Consider the following 26,761-nt stretch of genomic DNA (forward strand, 5'->3'; position numbering starts at 1 on the left):
AAGTGACACAGCCGGCTTTGCCATGCTTACCAAGTGGTGTGTGGTGATCCTGTCTCCTGCAGGATCAAATCCAAATGCTAGAGTAAGACGTTCACTACTCTTTGCTGTCTGACCCTCATCTGTTTTTCTAGCCTCATCTCTGGTCATTTCCTCTTCTTTCTCTAAATGCTCTGGACCAGGGGATCTCTCACAGTCATTTTGGATAAAGTGCCCAGGAGATTTTGAGACCCTCTCACACAGTAACTGTAAGTCTACATACATACACACACACAGTGCTCACACACAGTCCCACCCACATATCTGTATGGACTCATACGCACACTAGCACACACTCTCACATTCAAAGTCCACACCCACACCCCTCTCTATCACACTGTAGAAGTCAGATTCCCCAAACACCTTGTAAGCTTCCACCTGTGCATTTGTTCCAATTTCCAGGGGTGCTTTCTTTATCCTGCTGCTTAAGATCAGAGAACCTGATGCCTGGGTAACAGTTACATACAGTCCAGAAGTGAAAAATCTGGTCTCCCAGACATTTGTAGCTGGGGGAACCTCTTTCCCCGGGCAGACCTATGAGGATACTCAAACACATATGCAGAAATGCTTATGGAAACTTTCTCAGGGTGGCCCCAGACTGGAAACCCCGCATCAGCGGTGGGATAGATAAGTAAGGATGGTATGTCCATATGATGGAATACTATCCAGCAGAGAAAACGAACAGAAGACTGCTGCATTTAAAAGCATGGCTGAGTCTCACAGACAAATCTTTTGAAAGAAGCCAGACACGGAAGAGTTTGTACAATTTTTGCCTTTAGGAAGTTCAGAGGCAGCCAGAATGACTTCAGGGTGATGGAAAGCAGAGCAGCAGGGCCTCTGCAGGGAGACTGACGGGAAGCAGTGAGAGGGAAGCCTCGGGGAGGTGGAGATCTTTGATGTCTTCATCTCGGGAGTGCTTACGCAGTTGTGTGCCACTGTAAAATGGTATACAGTTAACATGTGTGCACTTGAAAGTGCAGTTTAAGAAGCTAAGACAGAAGGAACACCGAGGCAGGTCCCATGGGCACCCTCTGGGGAAGGCCAGGTCAGACTCATCAGCTACCAGCCCTCTGGAAGGGCTCAGGCATTGTCAGGGAGGCTGAGGGCTTGGGCTCGGGGCTGGGAAACCAATCCGCTGGGCTCTCTGAGGGCTCTCCTCAGTTCCACAGACACACTTGGAGGGCAGTCTGGCCTCTCTGCGCCTATCCAGGGCCTGAGCGCTCAGCCACGGGAGACAGGCTTTCAAACATTTCTCCCTTGAGGACTTACAGGCAGGCTCCCTCTTCTGGCCCAGAAACCCTCTGTGCCCTGTACCTTCAGTGACAGTCCCGTGTCTGCTCTGAACATGGCTCCCTTACTCCTTTGTGTGTTTGCTCAGAGAGGAAGCCCTGAGGGCCCTTGAAGCTCAGGGGCGCTCAGCCCTCCTCCCAGGGACAATGGCAGAGCAAGGCCCGAAGCAGCCGTAGGCAGGGGCCTTGCTCCTCTGGATCCCGCTCCTTGCTGGGCGGGGCCATGGCCCAGGTAGTGTCTGGCCACACATCCCTGCCCCAGAAGCCCGGGCCACAGCCACAGCACCCCGATCCGCTCTGAAACGGACTCCTGGCTTCTCACTCAGCAACCCCTGAAGACAAGAAGCACCAAACAGGTTATTTCCTGAGCCTGCTTTCACTGTTTCTCTCTCAGTTCCCTTTTGAAGTACTTGAGTGGCTTTGCCCCCCGCGTAGCCTTAGGGGTGGATTCTGGGGTTGCAGAGTTCAGTTCAGTTGTCTTCCCTCCAGGAGGCTGAGCAGGCCTTTGAGATCCGAGGGGTTGGAACTCAGGTCTTCTGCGGAGTTTGAACCTGAGCTTCCCGTTGAAGCGGTTTCTGCTCTCATGCTTGACCCAGGTGGATGTGTAAGAAGTGAACAAGCACTTTGGCTCTGCGGATTACACAGTCATCTCCTGAGCAGAGCTGTTTCTTCACCCTGGGCTTGCCGAGCAGGCCCAGCAGGACAGGCTGTAAGGCCAGGCTAGAGGCGGGCTGGCCTGGAGTTACTGGTGGCCCGTCTTCTGAGAAGGCTGTCCCAGTCTCTGGAAAGATCTATACTTCTGGTGTACTGCAGATATAACCCTCTCCTCCACGCTCCCCATAGTGCCCAGGAGCCTGGCTGCCACCGTATCACCATCCTTGACCTGGGCCAGCTGGTCTCAGGCACTGACTCTGCCTGCACCTGGCTCCTTTGCCCTCAGGTCCTTGCCACTCCTGTGTGACTTCTCTCCGCACCTTTCCAGCCCCCCTCCTGGCTTCCCCAGCCACTGGCCCTATGTCTGGAACCTGCCTCCTTGTTCTTTTCTCCCTGTTGGTTTCGTGAATGATCAGCCTCCAACAGCCATTGCCACACCGGGCCCGCAGGCCGTGTTGCTGACTGACGCCTGCCTGTCTGTCGGGTACCTGTGGGACAGGGCAGCCTCACGGGTGTCCACTCAGGACAGAGAGAGGACTCGGCATGGCTCTGGCCCCGGGGGGGAAATAAGCCCAATCACGTGACAGTGACGTGGCCTTCCTTCTATGTCTCCAGGGGGCCAAGGAATTGTCATCATTTTCCTTTTTCAGAGTGAATAAATCTGAGAGAATTCTTCAGGCCCAGGGGGCCAGGAAGCCCTCCTCCTCCATGTGTGGGGGCTCAGTGCTGCCTGCCATGGGGTAAATGTAAGGCACTCTGTCCTTCTCCTGTCCTGGCATGGCTGGGTCTGGCTTTGGGGTTCCACCCTGCAGTGTGACTAGACCCAACCAGAGGTCCCACCAAGCCAGACCCATCGTCCTTTCCCATGGGGCTCCAAGATGGCATGCTTGGCATCTGCCTTTCATATGGATCTCAGGTCTTCCCCTAAGAGCAGGGCCTGTTTCTCATGGGCCATGGAAACGCCGGTGGCAGAGTCCTGAGTGGGCCCGAGGCAGCCCTACAGAGTATCATGGGTTTCAGAGGTAGATCACCCTGGGCTCAACACCATGTACTAGACGCGTTACATTTGGCACATTTCTCATCCTTTCTGAGCCTCTTTCCTCTCACATACAAGGGCAATAGCATGTCCCTCACGGGCATAGTTGCAAGACCTCAAGAGTGCACAGACTAGGCATGAGGTAGGCTCACAAGTGGCTCCCTCTCCCACCCTCCCCTGTTCTCCACCCCAAGCCCCAGCTTCCTCCTTCCCTCCCAGCCTGGGCTCCATGGCCTCCAACGCAGCAATCTCCAAACCCATCACCAGATGCCAAGACCCAGCTTCCCAATTTCCACCTAGTATGGTGGCACCAGATCCTCTCCAGGTATACGAGCATCCAGCCACCTAAACTTCCACACTTCCTTTCCTAGCCCGGGGCCCCTATGCAAGGACCCATAGAGCTCCTCTTCACTCTTCAAAACCCAACTCAAATGGTCCTTGCTCCATCAAACCATTCCCTGAGCCCTACAAATCTGTTCCTGTCAAGGTACAGGGCTTCCAGCATTTTTTTTTTTTTAATTTTTTATTTTTTTTATAATTTTTTTTAATTTTTTATAAACATATATTTTTATCCCCAGGGGTACGGGTCTGCGAATCACCAGGTTTACACACTTCACAGCACTCACCATAGCACATACCCTCCCCAATATCCATAACCCCACCCCCCTCTCCCAACCCCCTCCCCCCATCAACCCTCAGTTTGTTTTGTGAGATTAAGAGTCACTTATGGTTTGTCTCCCTCCCAATCCCATCTTGTTTCATTTACTCTTCTCCTACCCCCTCAACCCCCCATGTTGCATCTCCTCTCCCTCATATCAGGGAGATCATATGATAGTTGTCTTTCTCCGACTGACATATTTCGCTAAGCATGATACCCTCTAGTTCCATCCACGTCGTCGCAAATGGCAAGATTTCATTTCTTTTGATGGCTGCATAGTATTCCATTGTGTATATATACCACATCTTCTTTATCCATTCGTCTGTAGATGGACATCTAGGTTCTTTCCATAGTTTGGCTATTGTAGACATTGCTGCTATAAACATTCGGGTGCACGTGCCCTTTCGGATCACTACTTTTGTATCTTTAGGGTAAATACCCAGCAGTGCAATTGCAGGGTCATAGGGTAGTTCTATTTTCAACATTTTGAGGAACCTCTATGCTGTTTTCCAGAGTGGTTGCACCAGCTTGCATTCCCACCAACAGTGTAGGAGGGTTCCCCTTTCTCCACATCCTCGCCAGCATCTGTCATTTCCTGACTTGTTCGTTTTAGCCATTCTGACTGGTGTGAGGTGATATCTCATTGTGGTTTTGATTTGTATTTCCCTGATGCCAAGTGATATGGAGCACTTTTTCATGCGTCTGTTGGCCATCTGGATGTCTTCTTTGCAGAAATGTCTGTTCATGTCTTCTGCCCATTTCTTGATTGGATTATTTGTTCTTTGGGTGTTGAGTTTGCTAAGTTCTTTATAGATTTTGGACACTAGCCCTTTATCTGATATGTCATTTGCAAATATCTTCTCCCATTCTGTCAGTTGTCTTTTGGTTTTGTTCACTGTTTCCTTTGCTGTGCAAAAGCTTTTGATCTTGATAAAATCCCAATAGTTCATTTTTGCCCTTGCTTCCCTTGCCTTTGGCGATGTTCCTAGGAAGATGTTGCTGCGGCTGAGGTCGAAGAGGTTGCTGCCTGTGTTCTCCTCGAGGATTTTGATGGATTCCTTTCTCACATTGAGATCCTTCATCCATTTTGAGTCTATTTTCGTGTGTGGTGTAAGGAAATGATCCAATTTCATTTTTCTGCATGTAGCTGTCCAATTTTCCCAACACCATTTATTGAAGAGGCTGTCTTTTTTCCATTGGACATTCTTTCCTGCTTTGTCGAAGATGAGTTGACCATAGAGTTGAGGGTCTATTTCTGGGCTCTCTATTCTGTTTCATTGATCTATGTGTCTGTTTTTGTGCCAGTACCATGCTGTCTTGATAATGACAGCTTTGAAATAGAGCTTGAAGTCCGGAATTGTGATGCCACCAACTTTGGCTTTCTTTTTCAACATTCCTTTGGCTGTTCGAGGTCTTTTCTGGTTCCATATAAATTTTAGGATTATTTGTTCCATTTCTTTGAAAAAAATGGATGGTACTTTGATAGGAATTGCATTAAATGTGTAGATTGCTTTAGGTAGCATAGACATTTTCACAATATTTATTCTTCCAATCCAGGAGCATGGAACATTTTTCCATTTCTTTGTGTCTTCCTCAATTTCTTTCATGAGTACTTTATAGTTTTCTGAGTATAGATTCTTAGTCTCTTTGGTTAGGTTTATTCCTAGGTATCTTATAGTTTTGGGTGCAATTGTAAATGGGATGGACTCCTTAATTTCTCTTTCTTCTGTCTTGTTGTTGGTGTAGAGAAATGCAACTGATTTCTGTGCATTGATTTTATATCCTGACACTTTACTGAATTCCTGTACAAGTTCTAGTAGTTTTGGAGTGAAGTCTTTTGGGTTTTCCACATATAGTATCATATCATCTGCGAAGAGTGATAGTTTGACTTCTTCTTTGCCGATTTGAATGCCTTTAATTTCCTTTTGTTGTCTGATTGCTGAGGCTAGGACTTCTAGTACTATGTTGAATAGCAGTGGTGATAACGGACATCCCTGTCGTGTTCCTGACCTTAGCGGAAAAGCTTTCAGTTTTTCTCCATTGAGAATGATATTTGCGGTGGGTTTTTCATAGATGGTTTTGATAATATTGAGGTATGTGCCGTCTATCCCTACACTTTGAAGAGTTTTGATCAGGAAGGGATGCTATACTTTGTCAAATGCTTTTTCAGCATCTATGTAGAGTATAATATGGTTCTTGTTCTTTCTTTTATTAATGTGTTGTATAACATTGATTGATTTGCGGATGTTGAACCAACCTTGCAGCCCTGGAATAAATCCCACTTGGTCGTGGTGAATAATCCTTTTAATGTACTGTTGAATCCTATTGGCTAGTATTTTGGCAAGAATTTTTGCATCTGTGTTCATCAAGGATATTGGTCTGTAGTTCTCTTTTTTGATGGGATCCTTGTCTGGTTTTGGGATCAAGGTGATGCTGGCCTCATAAAATGAGTTTGGAAGTTTTCCTTCTATTTCTATTTTTTGGAACAGTTTCAGGCGAATAGGAATTAGTTCTTCTTTAAATGTTTGGTAGAATTCCCCTGGGAAGCCATCTGGCCCTGGGCTTTTGTTTGTTTGGAGATTTTTGATGACTGTTTCAATCTCCTTACTGGTTATGGGTCTGTTCAGGCTTTCTATTTCTTCCTGGTTCAGTTGTGGTAGTTTATATGTCTCTAGGAATGCATCCATTTCTTCCAGATTGTCAAATTTGTTGCCGTAGTGTTGCTCATAGTATGTTCTTATAATTGTCTGTATTTCTTTGGTGTTCGTTGTGATCTCTCCTCTTTCATTCATGATTTTATTTATTTGGGTCCTTTCTCTTTTCTTTTTGATAAGTCTGGCCAGGGGTTTATCAATCTTATTAATTCTTTCAAAGAACCAGCTCCTAGTTTCGTTGATTTGTTCTATTGGTTTTTTTGGTTTCTATTTCATTGATTTCTGCTCTGATCTTTATGATTTCTCTTCTCCTGCTGGGTTTAGGGTTTCTTTCTTGTTCTTTCTCCAGCTCCTTTAGGTGTAGGGTTAGGTTGTGTACCTGAGACCTTTCTTGTTTCTTGAGAAAGGCTTGTACCGCTATATATTTTCCTCTCAGGACTGCCTTTGTTGTGTCCCACAGATTCTGAACCGTTGTGTTTTCATTATCATTTGTTTCCATAAATTTTTTCAATTCTTCTTTAATTTCCTGGTTGACCCATTCATTCTTTAGAAGGATGCTGTTTAGTCTCCATGTATTTGGGTTCTTTCCAAATTTCCTCTTGTGATTGAGTTCTACCTTTAGAGCATTGTGGTCTGAAAATATGCAGGGAATGATCCCAATCTTTTGATACCAGTTGAGACTTGATTTAGGACCAAGAATGTGATCTATTCTGGAGAATGTTCCATGTGCACTAGAGAAGAATGTATATTCTGTTGCTTTGGGATGAAATGTTCTGAATATATTTGTGATGTCCATCTGGTCCAGTGTGTCATTTAAGGCCTTGATTTCCTTGTTGATCTTTTGCTTGGATGATCTGTCCATTTCAGTGAGGGGAGTGTTAAAATCCCCTAATATTATTGTATTATTGTCGATGTGTTTCTTTGATTTTGTTATTAATTGGTTTATATAGTTGGCTGCTCCCACGTTAGGGGCATAGATATTTAAAATTGTTAGATCTTCTTGTTGGACAGTTCCTTTGAGTATGATATAGTGTCCTTCCTCATCTCTTATTATAGTCTTTGGCTTAAAATCTAATTGATCTAAGGATTGCCACTCCTGCTTTCTTTTGATGTCCATTAGCATGGTAAATTGTTTTCCACCCCCTCACTTTAAATCTGGTGGTGTCTTCGGGTTTAAAATGAGTTTCTTGTAGGCAACATATAGATGGGTTTTGTTTTTTTATCCATTCTGATACCCTGTGTCTTTTGATTAGGGCATTTAGCCCATTAACATTCAGGGTAAGTATTGAGAGATATGAATTTAGTGCCATTGTATTGCCTGTAAGGTGACTGTTATTGTATATTGTCTCTGTTTCTTTCTGATCTACTACTTTTAGGGTCTCTCTTTGCTTAGAGGACCCCTTTCAATATTTCCTGTAGAGCTGGTTTGGTATTTGCAAATTCTTTCAGTTTTTGTTTGTCCTGGAAGCTTTTAATCTCTCCTTCTATTTTCAATGATAGCCTAGCTGGATATAGTATTCTTGGCTGCATGTTTTTCTCATTTAGTACTCTGAATATATCATGCCAGCTCTTTCTGGCCTGCCAGGTCTCTGTGGATAAGTCTGCTGCCAATCTAATATTTTTACCATTGTACGTTACAGACTTCTTTTCCCGGGCTGCTTTCAGGATCTTTTCTTTGTCACTAAGACTTGTCAATTTTACTATTAGGTGATGGGGTGTGGACCTATTGTTATTGATTTTGAGGGGGGTTCTCTGCATCTCCTGAATTTTGATGCTTGTTCCCTTTGCCATATTGGGGAAATTCTCTCCAATAATTCTCTCCAATATACCTTCTGCTCCCCTCTCTGTTTCCTCTTCTTCTGGAATCCCAATTATTCTAATGTTGTTTCGTCTTATGGTGTCACTTATCTCTCGAATTCTCCCCTCGTGGTCCAGTAGCTGTTTGTCCCTCTTTTGCTCAGCTTCTTTATTCTCTGTCATTTGGTCTTCTATATCGCTAATTCTTTCTTCTGCCTCATTTATCCTAGCAGTGAGAGCCTCCATTTTTGATTGGACCTCATTAATAGCTTTTTTGATATCAACTTGGTTTGATTTTAGTTCTTTTATTTCTCCAGAAAGGGCTTTTATATCTCCCGAGAGGGTTGCTTTAATATCTTCCATGCCTTTTTCAAGCCCGGCTAGAACCTTGAGAATCGTCATTCTGAACTCTATATCTGACATATTACCAATGTCTGTATTGATTAGGTCCCTAGCCTTTGGTACTGCCTCTTGTTCTTTTTTTTGTTGTGAATTTTTCCGCCTTGTCATTTTGTCCAGATAAGAGTATATGAAGGAGCAAGTAAAATACTAAAAGGGTGGCAACAACCCCAGGAAAATATGCTTTAGCCAAATCAGAAGAGATCCCAAATTGTGAAGGGGGAGAAAGGGGATAAAAAGGGGTTCAGAAAGAAAAAAAAAAAAAGAAACTATTAAAAAAAGAAAGCTGATAATGAAAAAATATAAAAAGAGGAAAAAATATATATATATTAGATAAACTATTTTAAAAACGTTAAAAAAGAAAAGGGTAAAAGTTAAAAAAATTTTGCAGAAGAAGAGAAAAAGAAAAAAAAATTGAAAAAGAAAAAAAAAATTAGATTAACTGCAAGGCTAAAAAATCATGGGGAGAAAGCCATGAGTTCCCTGCTTTGCTTTCTTCTCCTCTGGAATTCCGCCGCTCTCCTTGGTATTGAAACTGTACTCCTTGGTAGGTGAACTTGGTCCTGGCTGGGTTTCCCTTTGATCTTCTGGGGGAGGGGCCTGTTGTAGTGATTCTCAAGCGTCTTTGTCCCAGGCAGAGTTGCACCGCCCTTACCTGGGGCCGGGCTGAGTAATCCGCTCGGGTTTGCTGGGTTTGCTTTCGGGAGCTTTTGTTCCCTGAGCGCTTTCTGTAGAGTTCCGGAGGACGGGAATGAAGATGGCAGCCTTCCGGTCTCCGGCCCAGAGGAGCCGAGAGCCTGGGGCCCCACTCCTCAGTGCGCCCTCAGAGAACAGCGCCCAATGACTCCCGTCACCCTGGCCTCCGGCCGCGTTCCGAGCTGACCGAGCCTGTGACCGGTTCAAGGTAACCCCGAGCTGAGAGTCACTCCTCGGCTCTGTCTCTGTAGCCGGCTTCCCCGTTCTAATACCGGTAAGCTCTGCGACACTCAGACACCCCCGATCCTTCTGCGACCCTGCGGGACCTGCGGCCGCGCTGACCCCGCCTGGGCTTCACCCCAGTTAAGCCTCTGGAGCGATGTCCCTCAGCGGAACAGGCTTTTAAAAGTCCTGATTTTGGGGGCGCCTGGGTGGCTCAGTGGGTTAAGCCACTGCTCAGGTCATGATCCCAGGTCCTGGGTTCGAACCCCGCATCGGGCTTTCTGCTCAGCAGGGAGCCTGCTTCCTCCTCTCTCTCTGCCTGCCTCTCTGCTTACTTGTGATTTCTCTCTGTCAAATAAATAAATAAAATCTTTAAAAAAAAAAAAAAAAAGTCCTGATTTTGTGCTCCGTTGCCCTGCCGCTGGCCGGGAGCCGGTCCCCCCCGCCGCGATCTATCTTCCCGTCGCTTTGGATTCACTTCTCCGCCAGTCCTACCTTTCAGATAGTGGTTGATTTTCTGTTTCTAGAATTGCTGTTCTTCTTCTCTTCAATCTCCCGTTGGATTTGTAGGTGTTTGCAATCTTTAGATAAGCTATTTAGCTGATCTCCCGCTACCCGAAGTAGTCTCAGCCTGCTACTTCTCCGCCATCTTGACTCCTCTCCCCTTCCAGCATTTTTTAAACATGTTCCCTCCTCTGTTCAGATAAGGATCCTTCGAGTCAGGGTCCTTCTCTTGTCCATTTTTAATACCCTTAGCAAAGTGACTGCACAGTGGGTGCTTAATAAATGTTTGCAGGAGTGATAGCTTGTCAGAAGATTAGCACAAGCATCAACCAGGAGCCATTTTCTGCATCTAACAAAATGCAGTGACGGTCCAGAGCCAGAGGCTGTTTGGAGGACTTGGAGGCACACTGAGAAGAGGCAAGGAGTGGGAGGAAATGGGGTTGGACTGGTTCTTAACTTTAAAGACAAACCATGTGATGTTTAGCGGGGTACTAACCCAGAGACTGGCTGTTGGGAAGTAGCAGAAAGAATGTGGTTGCCTTGGTCCTGGATTTTGGAGTTTGCCTAGATCTTCCTTTATTGGTCCTCTCCCAGGTCGGCTGGCACCTCCCCTCGCACCCATGCACCTTTACTGGGTCTCACTCCCCAGTGGACTGCAGGGTGCACAGACTTGTCCCCTCACAGCTGTGTGCCATTGTCTGTCCCACTTGTCCTGGACTCCCTGGCTGCGTGGGGCCAACTCCTACCCGTCTAAGGACACAGTGGAGGAGGGGATGGGGATCCCTTTGTCTCGCTTCCAGGCTTCAATCACACAGCTCCCGAGGCTGAGCTCCACACCCTTCTGGAGACAGAAATGAAAGTCTTGAATTAGCCAAATAAATGAATGCCTAAATCTGTAGGGGCAGTTACCAATGACAGCAGCTTCCGACTTGGGAGTCCTTGTCTTTGGCACAATAATTACAATGTACATCGTTACACAGTTTGGTTCTAAGCTTCAGTTGATTACAATGTTGAACTCTGTTTGTAGCACAGTTGTCTTCTTGTCACTTCAGAATTTACAAAAAGAGAATAGTATTTTGACCCTGCATCTCAAAAGATGGTATTAAAATGTTTGGTAATGACTCTTTAGTACAACTGGCAGCTTTCACTGGGAACCAGCGAACTCAGAGGTTACTCACCGTATGTGCTCTGTACCGCTCCATGCCTTGGATTCGCCATCTCCCAATGCGAAGAAGAGATCGCTCATGATTTCTTCAACTTTGTCTTGGTGTTCCAGCTCCTTGCCTGGGGAGGGCAGCATGTTTTCAGGGAGGAAGATGAGGAGGGTGTATGGCTTCTAAAGGAATGCCCATGCCCAGGTTCCTGAGGAAAGCAGCAGACACTGATGCTCAGAGACCCTCTTCCTCCCCTCAGCGCCCTCCACAGACCCTATACTACCTGGGATCCAGGGTGGACAGACTCACAGGTGTGTTCCTGGTTGGGGAGTGCTTGTTCTTTGTCACCATTCTTGGCTTCTGTGTCTCCCCCGTCCTTTCAAGGACTCTCCTTGCTCCTCAGAGGGAAAGCCAGCATGTCAGGAAGTAATATGGGCAATGGGAGAGGAAAAAGAACTTCTCAGGTTCTTGACAGCTGCCAAGGACACAGCCAGCCATTCCCCATACTCACAGCTGCCCAGCGAGTGGGGGTGAGTGGCTCCCAGCCTAAGGGGCTCACATGGATAAAGGGCATTCATTGTCTGCTTGCTTTTTATTTCTTTCCCTTATCATTCTTTACTGTCTACAAATCATCAGCTCTGCTAACTTGTATGGAGCATTGGCAGAAACGCCCCAGTGCTAACACGGGGATGGATTTCGTCTCCCCGACTCTGCTTCTCTCTCCCCACGCGCTACTGTCAGGGCCATTAGAAGCTCAGAGTGTGTGGACAGGTGGGAATTAGAAACAGTGATGCTGATGCCAGGTACTCACTGGGGACCCACAAAAACCCCCCAAGTATCAGGTTAGCGGCCTGATAAGGCTTTAATAACATTTTACCCTGATGCACATTTAAACCAATGATGTTCAACCTTGTCTTCACATTTTACTGCGAAGCAATGAGGTGAGTTGATGTGGCCGCAGCCTTCCTACAGCTTTTCTGCCCTTGGGGCCTTCCTCCTGGCCAGGTTTGCCGCTGTGGGAGCCAGTGGGTGGGCCTGACCCCAGATCCTTCCACAGAGGTGGCACATTTTCTCTGTGTAGCACATTTGACCAAACCTCACCCATTCTTTCCTGCAGAGAGATTTTGTTGGAAGCACAGTGCTAGAATTCCTGCTGTCTGGGGAAGGAGATGAAAAGCAGCCTCAGAGAAGGGAGCTGGCGAGTAGGAAGTGCAGAGCCATCACAGACGGGCAGATGGGAGCAGATTATGCCTCTGACTGGGGCAGTGGGGTGGCTGGTTTGAGCGTCTTGGGGAGTATAGCTCAGACACCATGTTTCCATCCCGGAGTTTGACTGGAGTCTTTCTCGTGTCTTCTGTATGTCTCCTTAACACTCATGTATATACTGTAGTCCTAGTACATATTCCAATATGCTCGTCTACGATTTCTGTCTTCTGCATTGTTTCTGGCTCTATTTCTACTGACTGATTTTTCTCCTTTATAAATAAATAACTATAAAATAGATTTGTAGATTGCATTTTCCTGCTTCTTTGTGTTCCGGATATTTTTAATTAGATACCAACTTTGTGAATTGTGCCTTTTTAGATGCTGGTTTTTTTTTTTTTTTTTTTTTTTAATTCCTATGAATATACTTAAGCTTTGTCCTGGGATGTCGCTAGGTCACTTACAAACAGTTTGATGCTTTTGAGCCTTGCTTTTAAGCTCTGGTCTGCAGGGCGAGGGCAGCCTCTAATGTAGAGCTAATTATCCCTACTTCTGAAGCTATAATCTTCTCCACTCCATGACCCGTGATTTCAAGGTTTTTCACTCTTGAAGGTGGGAATGCAGACTGTGCCCAGCTTTGTGTGAGCCTCAGGAATTGTTCTGTCTTCCCCTTTGGGTGGTTGTTTCCCCGGCGCTGGGCAATTTCCTCCTATGAATGTCCTCATCAGTACTGGGCTACAGACTTGGCAGGGGCACCCCTCCACCCCTCCACAGATACCTCCTTTCCAGGACTCAGGTCCATGGTTCCCAGCCACTGTGGCCTCCCCAAACCCCAGACTCCATCTTCCCAACTCAGGGAGAAGCCCCAGAGCCTAGGTGAACCAGAGGCCTCACGCAGCGGGCCTCCCCTCTCTCCACAGCTACTGTCCTGAGCTGCTGATACCCCATATCTGAAAACCGTGTTTTGTAGATCTGCTCTCAGCATGTCAGGCAAGAGGGAAACATGATCCTTGTTCCGCCTTGGCTAAGTGGGTGTTAACCTGGGACGGTTTAGGGATTTTGAAATAAGGGCAACAAGTCATTATGTTGTGTACTATAGACTTGTATGGTGTTGTATGTCAGCTGTATCTCGGGAAGATGGGGGAGAAGGTAGATGGGGCTGAGAAAGTTAGGCTCACAGGTGTATTTTTGGCAGAACAGGAAAGCTGGAGGTCAGCTGCAGCTCTCCATGCTGCCTATCGCCATCTCCAGTGCTGAGAGTAAGTAATCAAGGACTTTTTAAGAGAGATGAACTGGTGAAAGCCTTTGAGGTAATTATTCACTACGGATACTGGTGATGACCAAGTTCCAAACACTGGCATGTGGTCCAGCTTTGAAGGTGAGCCAGAGGGTGTATTTGTCACACTGCTGGTGTTTTCCTCCATTTCCTCCTTCCCCTGTGGCCCTGCTTCCCACCCAGCTTCTCTCAGGACACCTAAGTTCACCATGTCGGAGGCAATGTGGGAACAAGACCCCAGAAAGGACACGGGAAAGAAACTTCTCAGGGATTTCTGCCAGAGACTGTTGGGGGAGAGGGCTTTGCCATTTTGTTTAAAGTCTATTTTATGTTTTCTTGCTGCTAGCCCGTTTCTTATGAGCTTCTACAGCCCTGCATGGTGCGTGGCGGGGATTCCTCCCCACCCGGACTTGGCTCTGAATCCTGCCTGCATTTCTGTCCAGGTGTGGACCGCGCCTTCCTGAAAACTAATGCACTTAACAGAGCACCTCGCAGTCACCCAAGAAAGCATTGGCCGAGGAAGGCTGTGGGCAGAGCAGACAGGACTGACTGGAAGCCAGGCAGGGCAGGTCCCGGCATTCCGTGTTTTCTCTGCATCTAAGCAAAGTGGTCTGGGAGGCCAACTCCTAAACCCACAGGGAAAATAAGCAGGGTGCCTTGCCTTCACCCCCATTATTTTACAGTGGAAGACATGACACAAAGAAATGAGACAGTTCCCCAGAAGAGTAAGACTTCAGTTTTGTGCATTTGGCCCAGCCACGGTCTGGGTCGGCATGTTTTTCTCCCAGCCTCTGCACCCCCGGGGTTGAGGCACGCACACACATATGTGATCATCGGGGGTTTCCCCAAAAAAGAGAGACAAGTGCGTAGGTCCCAGCACACCCTGCTTTCTTGATTCTTTAACTTTTTTTGAATTACTTGTGCAGTTAGCATCTTGTAGTATAATATTGTACATTTCATAGTTTCTGGGTTTGTTGTTGTTGTTGTCTCCCTAACTACAAATGTAAGAAGCCAGACCCTGCAGCACATAATTTTTTTCCCTTCTCGGTCTTGGCGTGATGCTGGCACAAAATAGGCAATGTATACTTTTGTGCAGTTGCTGGGTTGTGAGCCAATATTTCACACAACTAATCACAGTAAGAGGACTGACCCATGGCTGCTTCTGGGAAGGTCTTGGCTGGGATGCTTTCAGCACATAGGACTTAGCAGGTCCCGTGAAACCACCTGTCCTTGCTCACTGGTCTCACCAGGAATGTCTGTGGGGACACAGAGGAACCCCACAGTCTTCCCCACACCTGAGAGTTGCAGCTGCCGGCCAGCCAAACAGAAAGCAGAAAAGGCTTATGTGAATTTCCATCTTCAAGAGACAAGTAAGGACTGAAAATGTCTCCAGCTGGGGTCAGCTGAAAACGCAAGTGACATTAGTAAAGAGCTGTCATTCCTACCCCCATGTCCAAGCCTGTCACCTGTGTTGTGGCCTCCAGCTCATCCAGTGGGAAGCCAGGCATGCCCACAGTGTACTCGCTGTTTTTGCCTCTGGCTCCTGCTGCTTTCCTTCCTTCCACTCACAGGTCACTCCTGCGGGTTGTCTTAATGCAGCATACAGAGGAGGTGAAGTTTGGTTCTCTTCTGACCTAACTGGGGCCCCCTCCACGGGGCCTTCTGTGACCTCAGACTGTTTCTGTCTTTACCTCCTGTTACTCAGGGAGACACGGGAGTCTGGCTGCTCCCCCACAGGCTGTCCTGAGCTGTCCTCTCCCAGCCACCCTCCCTCCAGCACAGCTATACCCTGCTGCCTGAACTCAGCTTTTCACATTCCTGTCCTGTCTCTTCATTTCTGCCTTTTGGAGTAGTCCAGGCCAGTGGCTCAGAAACTTCAGTGAACATCAGAATCCTCCGGAAAGCCCCGGGCCACGGGGAACCTGATGGATACAACAGGTCTGGGTAGGCCTCAGCCTAAGAAAGAAGTTGGGGAGGAAACCTGTTTTGTCAGATTCCACTTAGTCCCAAGGGTGGGCCTGGGCCATTGATGTGGGAGCCCCCCTCCCCCTGGGGCGGGTTATGATGGTGGTAGCTGTTTTTCAGATGTGATGATGAACGCATATTTAGCCATGGAAAGATTTGACTGCGGGTGTTAATAAGGTGACAGTGGAATATGTCTTGGCTGAGGTTCAGGGCCTGTGTTTAGTGCAGAAGGAACAGCAAGTCTGGTTGTGCAGCGGGAAGCAAACACACCCATCTGGAGTCACTGGGGTCGTTGCGGGACTCCGGTGTCTTCCCTCCAGAGCTGACCAAGCATTAGTGGAGAGATTTGGCCTGTAGGTCCGAGCTGCTGCCTCACCATTAGTTCTGAATCTTGGCAATAAATTATTGCTAAGACTGATCCTGGGGGCCTGTTGGAAAATGCCTCCGACATTGCTGTCCTGTTCTCTCCTGTTACCTTTTATTAATCCTTCCTGTTTGGAAAGGAGGGAGTGTAAATTGCTGGTGCCCAGGACCTTTTTAAGATTCAAGTAAAATGCTCCATGCCATGCATGTGCCATCAGGGGACTTTCCATAACTACCGCAATTCAACCGATTATTGCAAAATGAGAAAACGCAGCTTATTCTGGCTTCATTTGGGTTCTGCTTGATTTACTCAGAGAAACTCAAAGCCATTTTCTGTTGCTTTTATTTCTTTCAAATCTCTAAAGTGAGAACAATTAAGAGTTATAGTTTGAAGCTATTGAGGACTTTCCTTCTGTTGCAAGCGGAGACAAAGACTGTTTGTCAACCACACTTTTCCAGATGTCTCTGTTTTCAGTGACTTTCTTTCCTACTACTCTGCCCAGAGACCCTCAGTCCACTGCAGGGCTGTGTGAGCCTCCCTGGGAAATCTCATGTTAATGAGATCCTAGAAGCTTCCAAGTCACCATAATACTTACTCGGGGCTGGCCCCTCGTAGGTGAAGGCAGCCTATCCTCTACACAACAGCCCTGCCAGGAGGAGTACGCTGGCTGGTGTCTCCAACAAGAGCAAGGGCAGCTACATTCCGTCTTGCCGACTTCAACTGTAAAACAGAACTACATCTGCCCATGCCAGGGTCGTTGTCAAGAGCTGGGGAATTGCTTGTTCCTTCGTGAGGTCTCTGTGGGTATGTCTTCGCCCTTGGCTGAATGAGTGTTTCCACTACCATGGTGCTCCACAGCCTCTACCTTTCAGACCACTGTTCATTTCTTCATTCACACCCATCCCTTCTGTGCATTCATTCACTGAGCACCTGCTATGTGCCAGGCCCTAGGGATACTATTGCCTACCAAACAGAAGAGAAATGTTTTGGAACCCACACTCTAGTGGGAGGAAACCAATAATAGCAGAAAAAAGCAAATTCTAGAGGGTAGTATGTTTTCTGTGGAGAAAAATAAAGCTGGCATAGGAGGAGAGCAAAGCTGAGGTGGAAGGGGACGATTTTAAGTAGCGTGCTTGGAAGGCCTCACTGGGGACGCAACCTATGGGTGAGTGCTGCAGGTTCCAGGTGGTGGCCTGAACTGGCTCATGGCCAAGGGACAGTGATGGCCAGGGTGACAGAGCAGGCTGAGTACAGTGAGCTCAGGGAGCAGTGGGAAGCAGGCCTCTCTGAAGATGTCAGTGTTTGCTCCAAGTGGGTGGGTCTGGGTTGGGGTCCATCTCTCTTCGAGACCCACTCCCCATTCAGTGCACACAGCCTTTGTCCCTGGGTCCACTGACTCTCCCTAACCATGTCCTTGTCATTCATGCCCACTCCTGCCTCAGCCTAGGGGGCTTTGCTAGTATAACATGAATGTAGAAAGACCCTTCTAGACTAAAAGTTTTCAAGTTGCAGTGGTCAGAAACCCATAGGGTCTTGGGCGCCTCAGTACAGGGATGCTACCTCTCACCTCTCCCAGCCCCCCTGTGCTGCATGTTATCTCTAAGATCCATCTCACACAGTGACCACAAAAAGGTAGCTTTAGTGGCCTCACTCCTGCTAAGCCTCCTTTGGGGCCTGTGTCTCTTAGAATCAATATAGACTCCTCACTGCACCCAGCAGACCCATGGAAACTTCCTGGCCTCTGCCCAGCCCTACTCACTGCCTCCATGGTCCTGGCCTCTCCCCGCCCTGACAGAGAGCAGAGGCTCAGTCACAGCACCGAGCCACTGGGCTCAGCCCCTATCTGCTGCTCACCAGACTTTCCCCTCCCCGTGCCTCAGTTTCCTCATCTGTAACCTGGGCATAATATACCCTACCTCACTGTGCTCAAGTGTGGATTAAATCAGGAATGTAAATGAAGTGCGTAGAACACAGGCTAGCTCAGGGTGCGAACTGGGTGTTAGAAAATAGCATTGCCTCTCACCTTATCATCAGACCCTTGTGTAGAGAGCAGGGAGAGGAAGCACACAGGTCTTCCTGCAAAATTGTGTTTTACTGCTGAAGTGTTGAGGCCTCTCATACGAATGAGGAAAAATAATTTCAACGCTTTGAAAAATGTATCTGGAGTAGGCTTCTTTTTCATTCAGAGTGAAGGAAAACAGTCATTTGGAGAATGGGTGTCCATTCAGTGGGTAGGGCAAGGGAGCCTGGTATGGAATAATCAAGCTTTTAGAAATGGGGCAACGGAGTCTCAGGTGGGTGCTTCAGTGCAGGGCTGCACCAGTCACCTGCAGCGGAAGGCCGCTTGCTTTCCCAGCCAGCTACCCACGCCAGAGGCCTGTGCCGGCCAACCACGGAAGCGAGGCCCGGGACCAGGTACAGAAAAACACTCCTAGGGGGCCCATTTACGCTTCTGTAAACCTTTTTATGTTTGGAAGGGGATGAAGGCATAGTTGAAACTCTGCTCTTGTTTGTGTTTCTCTTGCTAAATTGACAACCCAGTTCATATGTTAACATGTTCTTAAATATATAAATTTGGGGAGAATTGGTTGGGTTATCGTTGGGGTTTTTTTGGTCATAAGAAGTGTTCATACCCTGTTCTTGGATCCAGCTGAGGAAAAGATGAGTGTCTGAGAGATGGAAACTCAAAGGTTAACTTAATTACAGATAAATCTCAGTAGGAGAACATTGATCAGATCTGGAAGCAGGGGAACTTGCCGGTTCCTCAACCCCCTCCAACCCCCACACTGAGCGTGGACCTTGGGACTGCCACACCCACCAGAGTAGAGACTTGGTAAACCAGGCTCCCCCCCGGAATTGCTGCCCCCTCCTGGGCCTACAGCTTCAGAATGGAGCACCACCACCCAGTCCCTGGAGATGAACCAGAGACAGGGGACATCTCTGTCCACTAGAGACATACACTGAGCAGTCACAGATGAAACTATGTGGTTTCTGTGCTTTGTTTTAAAATACTCCAGAAAATCGGGTCCCTGGGTGGCTCAGTCATTAAGCGTCTGCCTTTGGCTCAGCTCATGATCCCAGGATCCTGGGGTCGAGCCCTGCATTGGGCTCCCTGCTCGACGGAGGGCCTGCTTTTCCCTCTCCCACTCACCCTGCTTGTGTTCCCTCTCTTACTATGTTTCTCTCTGTCAAGTAAATAAATAAAATCTTTACAAAATAATAATAAAATAAAATACTTCAGAAAAATCAGTGGAGGGGGGCATACAGCCCATGGAACAGGAACAGCAGAATGGTGTGTTTGCTGAAGCTGGATGACAGGGGAGCATCCTTCTACTTCTGTGTCTGGCATAAAAAGTGAACAAATGCCACACCTTTCACCCAGCAGTCAGATGGGGAGGTGACCGGAGCAGAGGTCGAGCAGAGCAGTGTTCCAGCACAGGCTTGGCATGTTTGTTTGTTTGTTTGTTTTTTCCTCCAACTCTAATTTGTAAGGTAGAAGTGGTCAGAAAGGACAGGTAAGCCCACAAGGCACACAGCGATAAGCACCAGGGGGGCTTGGCCGGTGGGCCTCGTTTGCCGGCCCCTGCTCCGTCCTCTGCTTAACCTCTCTGGGCTTCCATTTTTCTCCCATTTGGGCCCAGATTTCTTTCCCCCTTCTGAGCTCTCCGAGCCCCCATGGGAGCACAGTGCCAGGAGAAGCTTCCTGAGGCTTTGGTGACAGCCAGGTCTGTGCTGTCATCAAGACACCACCACTCAGCCAGGGCCAGAAACCAAGCTATCCGGGGGAGGGAGGGCTTTGCCAGACCTCTCCTGAAACATCATACTCCAGAAAAATACTGCCTCTCACTAGACTAAAAAACACCAAAGCCTTATGGCACCTTGCACGTTTCTTACAAAATGGAAAAAAAAAAAAAGGTATGTCAGTGCCACAACTCAGGAAGTCTCACTGTAGGTCAGTCAATATCCCAACCTAATCTGCTATTTTGTTTTGTTTTTAATAACTTTGTGATTGTAAAAATAACACTAGGCTATTGTTCAAAACAGGAAAATTCAGAAAATCACAAACAAAGAAATTAAAATCACCTATAATCCTACCAGTAAATATAAATATGTGTGTAGGAAAAAAATGAAATGAAATGTTGTTAGCATATTGTTTTATTTCCTTTATTCTTTTCTATGTATAAATTTACATATATTGCGAATGAATTTAGGATTGTGCTGCATCAGTATTTCCGTCTTGCTTTTTTTCACTGATTTGTGATACTTCTCCAGTGACATTGTTGCAATAGCTTCAAAGCCTTTGGGCCCTATAGTCTGCTGTCAGCACAGTAGTCGGGGGACCCTGCTTCATACATATCAGATGTCCCTCCACTTCTTTAGACCTCCTGTCTCCCTCAGAGAAAAGACAAGGCTGCTCCACTGATCCTTGTCACCTCTGACCTTATTTCCACCCATGAGTCTGCTCCAGCCACCCTAGCTTCCATCTTCCTTCTCAGACATGTCAGTTCCATTCCCACCCCAGGGCCTTTGCAATTGCAGGTCCTACTTCCATCACATTTCCCCAGATGTCAATAGGTTCCCTCCTTCAGCTGTTGTCTGAGGAGGCCTTTCCATGCCATCCCCCATAGTCACGTAGCCCTCCCCTCCCAGCACTCCTTCTCTCCTATTTCTTTCTCCAGATACTTCTCACCATCTGACATACTGAATATACTTACATATTTACTTGTTTATTGACTGGGTCTCCACGAAGACAGGGGTTTGTCTGTTTTTTTTCACTGATGGACCTTCAGTGCCAAGTAAACCCTGGTTTACTGCAGGTGTCTAATACATGTGTACTCAGTAATCAGATCCCCTGCTTCTGTAGCATCAAACCCATGTGCTTTGTGGATCTCCCCTCCCCCAGCCAGGCCACCTGGGCATGTCCCCTGCTGCCTGTTGACCCAAGAGCTCCCAGCAGCTCACCCAGATCTTCCTCACAGCTTCTGCACCAGCTCCTCAGAGCTAACCGTCCCCAGTTCAGGAGGCCACAGGGACTTCAGGTCACATCCTCACCCCCCACTCAGCCTGAAATCGCCATACTCTGAGCAGTGGCTTGAGGCCATGTGCACGCAACATGTGCACGCACTCAGGCACAGGTGTGTTCTGGTTCCTGCCTGTGCCTCCCGCTTACCTTGAAATACTCGTATCACTTTTGGCCCCTATCCATAACCCTGAAATTAAGTTTCTTCCTCAACTTAGCCCAGTCTTTTCTAATAGATCTTCCATTTGGTTTCTGTCGATGAACTCCAAATATTCATACACCCTTTTTGTGACTGTGGGATAGATCCTTAAGGAGAGCTTTTTCTGTGAAAAAGCTTCCCTGGCCCTATGTTGCAGTGTGCAACTCACAGGTGATAGCCGGTGCTGCTGAGTGACTGATTCTGAACCGAGTGGGCTCTCTCTGGGAGCTCAGACCCGAGGCTCAGGCCAGGATCTGGAGTGCCAACTCCAGTGTGCCCACTTCTCTTAGCCGGCAGGTGTGTGTATGCAAAGCAGAGTGTGAGTTTCAGCTCCCAGGGGGTTGATGGGCACCCAGGTGACAGCATGGGACCAGCTATTGAGATCATACTCAGTGAGTAGCTGTTGTGACATACACATGCACGTGTTAGCTGCATCCGTCCATTGACTAGGTGTTTGTTGAGCATCTACTGCCATGCCCAGCATGAAGTTCATTAACCATCTGCGATGTGAGATGATTATTTACAAGAAGAAGAAGTAGGCTCCAAATTTCAAAACTCTATCAGCTCTGAGATCTTTTTTTTTTTTAAAGATTTTATTTATTTATTTATTTGGCAGACAGAGATCACAAGTAGGTGGAGAGGCAGGCAGAGACAGAGGAGGAAGCAGGCTCCCTGCTGAGCAGAGAGCCTGATTCGGGGCTCGATCCCAGGACCCCGGGATCATGACCTGAGCCAAAGTTAGACGCTTAACTGACTGAGCCATCCAGGCGCCCCACCCCTCCACACATTTAACCCATGCAGATGGGGAAAAGAAGACTTTTATTTCTCAGCAGGGAAATGTCTCTCTTTTCCTCTTGATGCCAATGGCTTTCAGCCTTTTTAGATTACAACTCAGGATGAGAAATGCATGGTACATCCTGACCCAGGGTGCACACCAGTGTGTATGTGAAACTAAAGCAACGTCTCCTGGAACTACTTTTACCCTTAGTGCATGTGATGCATTCTGTATTTTCTCTTTTAATCTGGTTCATTTAAAACAAAATACTGGTCAGGCCCCATTAAAATTGACAGTTTGAAAATGACTGCTCTTAGCTAGAGATCTTCAAAGTAGGGTGCACGATGGGGCACCTTGGTGGCTCAGTCAGTTAAGCATCTGCCTTCAGCTCAGGTCATGATCCTGAGGTCCTGGGCTCGAGTCCCGTATCAGGCTCTGTGGTTGTCAGGGAGTCTGTTTCTCCCCTCTCTCTGTTCCTCCCCACTCCATTTGTGTTCTCTCTCTCTTAAATAAATAAATAGAATCTTAAAAAAAAAAAGAATAAAAAACCGCACACCGAAAAGGAGTACATGAAGCTCTGTGTAAAGAAAGGAAATATTAGTACTTTCTTCAAATTTATTATATTTTTGACTTTTAAATTTCAGTTTCTCTTATGTGTGTGTTTTCTAATGTATGTAATATAGTGGTACGCTAGAAAATACATGTAATTTACTGGAGCTGCATGCCCCGAAGTACTTTACTGCTGGGGATAAATGTTACAGGGCCAGGGAATGGGCCACCTCACTGGCCTGGCCCTGGGACCCAGCAGTGAAGCTGCCACCTGCCTTCCAAATTCTGAATTGTGTACCAGCAACATCTCTTTGTTTCCCTCCTCCTCCTTTCCCAGCTTCCTGAGATCTGTGACTTCCTCTGGTGCTGATCTGAGGTGGTCAGAAATGCTTTTGCAAGCCCAGCACAGGCAGGGCACTCTCTGGGGATGGGGGCACCTCCGCAGGAGGCCCCTGCAGGGACAGACTGACCTCCTGCCACCTTCCAAGCAGAGATGTCCCCTCCGGGGTTCTTACAGAAAATGGAGAATAAATGGTGCCTTTGTGTTCCTCTCCTTGGTGGAAAAACAACCATTTTTTTTTTTCCTTCTGAGTTGTACCTTCAGGTAAAATTATGACAGGGTCTTTACACTCATCTCCAACTTCCAGTCAGTGGTCCCCCTGTTAAGGTGCTAATCATAACTCTTTGCTGCTTATGAGCCTTTTGCTGAGTTTCACACATTTTTACAAATGAATGAAGTTTTGTTTGCTTATATTAATTTGTATCAGACTCTTTGGAATCTTCCTTTTTGTGGGATTTGATACTGAACCAAGAGTGTGATTGCTGGCACAGGGAACATAACCCATGATTAAGAGGCTGATTAGAGAACGGGTAGCTTCATTCCTCATGGTAATTGGGGTGAGTGCCCGAGAAGAAACATGTGACAACTTCGAGCAGAGGCTGAGGGACAAGAAGGAGTGCGTGTGTAGCTCTGATCGTGGGGGAGGGACCAACTCCCCAAGGAGGGACACACTGCCTTTCTAACTCAGGGCAGCTTGGGAGCCCACATGGCGGGCGATGTGGTGGTGAGGTCATTGCTGGGCTCACTAACCGCATCACTGGTGTCCGTAGAGAACCATGGTCCCCTCAGACTCTCAGGAAGGTGTGGTCGGGCAACTCAGAGGCCACAGAGGGTTACAACGTAATGTCACTCTGGTCTGCAAGAGGGCAAGGGGTCAGGGCAGTTTGCCTAAGTGGCCCCTAGCCACGCCTGCTGCCCCCTGCTGAGAGCAGCCAGGCGTGGAAGTGTTGGGGAAAACAGCCCTGCTCTATAGGCTTGTCCAGGGAACTGGGCAGTGGTGCCATCTACCCAGGGTAAGTAGCCCAGCCTCCGACAGAGTTGGGGCTCTGTCCATCCTGTGACAATGGGATGTTGAAACGAGTACCATTCCCCACCCTGTGCGTTAATTCTTAGGATCATCTCATCCAAAATCCTCGCCTGCACTCAGTCTTTGTGAGTAAGGTCAGGCAGTTCTCTGTGAATTTCAGGTCCACACCTTTGTCTTAACTGCTGGATATTTCTTGTTTTAAACCTCTGTTATCTGAATAATTGCTTCAGTTCACCAGCCCACTTTGGCCAATACAGGCTCACCTGTCCAATCTGTTGCCTTGAGAAGGGAACACGGCTAGAACAGAATGGGAGGCAAGCAGTGGCCCTGTGCTGGGTGGCATGCACACAGGGCATGCCAGCACCCAGGGATGAGCACTGCCGTTACGCCACTACAGCACCTACCACCTCATAAAATGTTTAGTTCTGATATGGGGACCCCTTCAGAGGTTTAAAAAAAAAAAAAAGAAAAGCCTCTCCCATAGCAGGTGCACAACAAGTATTTATTCCGTGAATGGGAGAATGTCAGTGTAGAGGGTTAGCACATGACATTACAAATGTCTAGAGTTCAACATTCCAGTAAACAAAAAATTAAAAAAAAAAAGTTTGGCATTGTTAACAGGCCTGTGAGGTCACCACCCATTTAAAATAAAAAGGGAAGGAACAGAAATAGCCTCCCACCCTTGGTAACTGCAGCCAGGGTCCTCCCAGGGTGAGCATTTGCTGACCTAATGTTCATGCTCCCAAAAAAGGTCTGGTTTTTAAAGGCTCATGTTTGCATCTCTAAACGGAACCCAACCCCCTCTAATTGCCAAAGGCATAGATATACCTCAATGACTATAATAATTTTTTAACCCAATGATATAGCAAGATCAGAAAAGCATCTCCACACTCTGCAGTAAAAAGTGAATGATGGTAGAGCCAGTGAGATATAGTAGAAAGGGTGTGAGCCACTTGTTAACTGTGTGATGTGGAACAAGACACTTACACTTTTCCTCTGAGTCTCAGTTTTCTCCTCTGTAAAATGGCCGTATTGACCTTGGATGGTCAATACAAAGGTCAGATGAGCCTGGTGGTGATGAAGGTGGGTCTCTCTTGTGTTTGGCTGGTGATGTCACCAGGCCACTTGTCTTGACTTGTTCAGTCAGTGGTCAAGAGCTCTCCTTCTGGCAGACTTTCTCATCAGTGGCCTGAGCTGTGTTCCAGATAGAGCCTTCAAGGAGGAGGGTGAGGGGTGCCAGAGCTGAAAGCAAACCATGCTCTTCTCACTCACCCCTGCTGTTGATCTAGTCTCGTAAAGAAGGGAGTATTTTACAAATAAGCTCAGGTCAGAATGCAGTCAGCCACCTGTTCCTGCCGCCCTCAGTGAAGTGGGAGGCTCCTGAGATTTTTTTCTGACAAAAGTTGGAGGCAGGTAAAGGCCACTCTCCCTCCACTCTTGAATTTATGAAGCTCTCTGGAATAATAGGCCAGCCGTCAGGCATGGTGACCTGTGCTCTGCTGAGCCCACAGGGGTAGGAGCCATGCATTAAAGGCAGACGCCAAGCAAAAGCTGCTGTCTCTGGTCATGTGGCTCTCTTGTGGGGAGAGCGTTTCCTTGTGAAGCCAAGGTTGCAAAGCTGTCCATGTTCTAGTCAAAGAGGGTCTGGCTTGAGCAGCAGTGGTGTCTCCTGGGAGTTTGTAGGCAGGCAGAAACGTGGGTGCCATCCCAGACCTATTGAGCCAAAATCTGCATCTTTACAAGTCTCCTAAATAATTCACCCCTCAAGGCAGTATAAGCTTTACTAGACCAGCCTCTGTCACTCACCACAGCATCGCCAGGACCTAGAGCAGAGCCCGGGACACGGCAGGTGCTCAGAAAGTGTTTGTTGTACGCATGCAGCCACTGGTTGCCTTCATTTTAAATTGTGACCCCTGCCTTCCAGCACAGTCACCTCTTTGGCTTCCTGGATTTCTGAGAAAGGGAAGACATACTTCCTTCTCTCTGATCTCAGCCCCCAGCCCATGGCTCTGGGTATGGATGTGTCGAGGCTGTACTTCCGACGTCTGGGTTAGGTTGGAAGGGCTTCCCTATTACTTTGCTTGAGAACCACAGGGCATGCCTCACCCCATTGTCCTTTCTTGCATGTTATATCTGATATCAGCCTGTATGCCTGGTTTTCCAATCTCATTCTTTCTTTAAAAATCCCCTCCCCCATTACCTTCAGTTTAAAGTCCTCTTGACCAGAGCTGGGGATTTCTGGGTAATCGTGTTCTGCCTAGGCCCCCAGCTCTGGCACATTTCTGGGCCAGGTGCCCAAATCCCTTGCTAGCCTCAGGCTCACCGAAGGGGCCTCAGGGCTCATGTGAGCCTATGGGTAAAGGCTTCTTTATTTAACCTGGTCCCAAAATTCACATGCAGCTAGGATTCCACCAGTAACTCATTTAAGAGTACTTCATATGGAACAGTTTGAACAGTGGGAAGAAGAAACTCGTCAGTTGTTCCATTTCCAGATGTTTCTGTGGTTGAAGGGAAGAGTGGTGTGGAGGAAGATCACATCTGAGCTGATAAAGATGGTGAGGCAGAGTCCTACGAAGAGGGTCTTAAGCCAGAGACGGACATCCCTGATGAGGGTGCAGCTGTGACTGGCCGGTACTGTCCCCCCAGCAAGACCGGACCCGAGGAGGAGGAAATGTGTGTGGCTGTTGAGTGTTTGGACTTCGGGATCGCTGGGGCAGAGGGCCTCCCGCACAGTGGGAGGGAGAAGGCCAGTGACCATCCTCGCGATCCATGTACAAACCCAGCAAGACTTTCACGTGCTGGTGCCACTACTTGTTTTCATTTGTATGGAAGTCGGAAATGTCTTCTATTCCTGCCCCAAAACAGTCAAAATGGGGGTTATTAGGTGCATTCATTAATCATCAGTTGTGTGTGTGTGTGTGTGTGTGTGCCGTCTATGCCTAGG

At 47.6% G+C, this 26,761-nt stretch overlaps 1 protein-coding gene and 1 long non-coding RNA gene across 3 annotated transcripts in view; one reads left to right on the top strand and one right to left on the bottom strand.

Annotated features, from left to right (window-relative positions):
* Positions 1-26,761, top strand: part of SH3RF3 (SH3 domain containing ring finger 3) — a 364,818-nt gene that overhangs the window by 231,210 nt on the left and 106,847 nt on the right. The gene's annotated exons all lie outside the window — the stretch shown is intronic.
* Positions 669-11,499, bottom strand: LOC125108829 (uncharacterized). Of its 2 annotated transcripts, none has more exons than XR_007130020.1 (3): positions 11,409-11,499; positions 11,124-11,229; positions 669-971 (listed from the first exon to the last, which is right to left on the bottom strand). It is a non-coding gene; the product is annotated as an uncharacterized LOC125108829 (long non-coding RNA). The 2 variants fall into 2 exon arrangements; XR_007130019.1 differs by having other exon boundaries at positions 11,383-11,493.

The sequence above is a fragment of the Lutra lutra genome, chromosome 9 (assembly GCF_902655055.1).
Source record: "Lutra lutra chromosome 9, mLutLut1.2, whole genome shotgun sequence".
Classification (NCBI taxonomy): Eukaryota; Metazoa; Chordata; class Mammalia; order Carnivora; family Mustelidae; genus Lutra; species Lutra lutra.